Source organism: Pseudophryne corroboree, chromosome 4, assembly GCF_028390025.1.
Source record: "Pseudophryne corroboree isolate aPseCor3 chromosome 4, aPseCor3.hap2, whole genome shotgun sequence".
Lineage (NCBI taxonomy): Eukaryota > Metazoa > Chordata > Amphibia > Anura > Myobatrachidae > Pseudophryne > Pseudophryne corroboree.
This window is the reverse complement of record NC_086447.1, coordinates 279,513,452-279,516,430: the sequence shown is the minus strand read 5'-3', so window position 1 is coordinate 279,516,430 and position 2,979 is coordinate 279,513,452. Positions and strand designations below refer to the sequence as shown.

At 42.0% G+C, this 2,979-nt stretch overlaps 1 pseudogene; it reads right to left on the bottom strand.

The window, feature by feature from the left end:
- Window positions 1-887: 887 nt before the first annotated feature.
- On the bottom strand, window positions 888-1,006 carry LOC134912078 (5S ribosomal RNA; annotated as a pseudogene).
- Window positions 1,007-2,979: the final 1,973 nt, after the last annotated feature.

The following is a 2,979-nucleotide window of genomic DNA, read 5'->3' as shown; positions in this document are numbered from 1 at the left end:
AGGTATTAAAGTACGTAAATAAGCACCTAGACATGTAATGAATGGAGTAAGGGGGCCAAATAATATATTCAATAGTGAAAACGATATTGCATGTAGTCATAATAGCGTTTATAACATAAAAGACAACAAAGTCCGTCGACTTCCGGTCCGGGCTGGGTGGAACGTCATCTCCGCCCCACTTCCGCCCCACTTCCGGTTTGGATTGTGTCCGTTGTGCGCATGCGCCGGCTCGGCACCGTGCGATGCGGATACCTGGTGTGCTTACACCGCTGTAGACGGCGGCCATCTTTTTGGTTATTCAAGCTTGGTTGTAGTGCTGCTGCGGGTATGATCTTCAGTATATTGTCCCTTTGATGGGCGGCGGCCATTTTTTTGGTTGTCAGAGAGCGGAATGAAGAACTGCTGTCAGTGAGATTAATCTGCTGCAGTTTGCATAGTTCAATATTCGTCAATTATGTTTGGATGTGAGTGCACCTTTGAGGTGGTTTTGCATATGTGATGCATCTCCCCGGGGGGTACATAGAAACGAAAAGAATATATAGATTAAAGGCATGTAAATAAATAAATAAATAAAAAAGGCGTCTGAATAGCTGAAAATGGCATTTAAAAGGGATCATAATCAGAATAGATGGGCTATGAATTACCTATAAAATATATATATACATGAATGTATACTGTAATTTAAAATTTAGAATTAACAATAGGGACGATAGGGGAGCGAGTAGAAAATATGCAGAAGGCGAGTGGAAATTGCGCAGTAGGCGGAAGCAATGCAGATAATACATGGGTCGACATTATGGAGGAAGTGCCCATGGTGATGTGAGCAGAGCATCATCCATGAGCTTGAGAGATATCCCAAAGACGAAAAAATCCCCTCAGCGCCTCCGGATTTACAACACCCGGTCTCCCAAGGGGGTCTCCCATCCTTGTACTGACCGGGCCCAACCTTGCTTAGCTTCCAAGATCGGACGGTGTTGGGCGTCCCCAAGGAGGTATGGTTGTAATGTATAGGGCTGGGTAGGAGACGGGGTCTCATATAAGCCACGGATACCATGATGAACTCACTGATGACAAGGAGAGTGGGCGAAAAGGGAGTTTATACATTAATAGTGCAAGAGAGTAAAGTTTACATATTGGTGCCAAGTTGGCTTATTGGCACTAATGCATCGTGCTTGGGATGCTACCTGGAAATAACCAGGTATGAAGTCTTGTAAAAGAGGCCTAGAAAATAGTGAACAAGTGCAATATATGTCTCAAAAGAAGGGGGTTTCTTAAGGGGGGAGGCAGGAGTGAGAAGCATAGAAAGCGGAAGGTTTATATCACAGGAACGGGGCTATTTCGTACCCTTCGTTGAAGCCGTCCGGTTGGAGCGTGTTCAGTTCGTATATCCAGAACATCTCTCTTCTTGAAAGGAGGTTCGAAAGGTCTCCGCCTCTATCTCCCAGTGCGACCAGTTCAATTCCTTTGTACGTTAATGCCTCAGGATCCGAGTTGTGGCAAAGATTGAAATGTTTGGATACTGCATGGGTGAGGACTTTGTTCTTGATATTCCTGACATGTTCCTGGATACGTATTTTAAGGGGTCTCTTAGTTTTCCCAATGTACTTTAATTTGCAGGAACATTCCAGAAGGTAGATCACCGATGGAGTGTTACAGTTGATGAATTGTTTGATCCGATATTCCTTTTTAGTTTTGTCATTGTGGAATGATTTCCTATTTGGATGGAGGTATCTGCAAACGTTACACCTACCACATTTAAAACTTCCCACACATTTAGGCATCATGCTTACGACTTCTGGGTTCCTCAGCATGCTTGGGGCTATAAGATCTTTCAAACTCCTAGATTTTCGAAAGACCATTTTAGGCTCTTTAGTGAGGTAGTCTTTAAGAACAGGGTCCATAAGCAAAATGTTCCAGTGCTTTTTAAGGACATTCTTAATTAGTTTCTCATGTCTGCTATACGTCGTAATAAACTTGACTGTGTCCTCCTTGATGTCCTTTGTTTTATACTTTAGAAGTTCCCTTCTTTCTAAACCTTTAGTCTTGGTTGTGGCTTCTTCTAGGAGTCGGGACGGGTATCCCTTTTCCTTGAATCTTCCTTTGTACACTTCAAGTTGTTGATCTCTGTCCTCTTCCTTCTTGCAATTCCTCGCTATTCTGTTAAATTGGGAAAAGGGGGTATTGTCCTTCCATTGTTGACGGTGATTGCTTCTATAGTGGACGTAACTATTCATGTCCACCTTCTTAATGAAATTACTTGTGATGATTTCCTCTCCTGAATGTGTTAGAACGAGATCTAGGAACTCGATCCGTTCTGTGTCTTCATTGGCCGTGAATTTAAGATTCATGCTGTTGTCCGAAATGTAGGTTAAAAATGCTTTAAAACTCAGCTGATCTCCCTCCCAAATTAATAAAATATCATCTATATAGCGTTTGTAAAAGATGATATTCTGTTGGTATGGGTGGTTAGTGTAAATATAGTCATTTTCCCATTTACCCATGAACAGATTCGCAAAACTAGGCGCGAAAATAGTGCCCATAGCTGTTCCACAAGTTTGAAGATAAAATCCGTCTAAAAATGTAAAATAATTATGTTTGAGTATAAAATTCATGAGCTCGCATAAAAATAGTCTATGATCTTCTGTAATTTGAGGGTCCAGAATTAGGAAGTTGTTACATGCCTCAATGCCTTTTTCATGTTCTATGCAAGTATATAAAGATTGCACATCGATTGTGGCCCACCTGTAAGTATCTTTCCATTGTAATGGTTCCAAAAGGTTCAGAACCGATGTAGTATCTTTAAGGAAGGCCGGCAGTTCCATCACGTATTTCCTCAGGAATATGTCAACGTATTCTGACAGATGTGAAGTCAGAGAATCAATGCCTGCCACAATTGGCCTACCAGGGGGGTTGTCCAAGGATTTGTGTACCTTTGGGAGAAAGTAGAAAATGGGGGTGGTGGGGTTAGAGTTTAGGAGA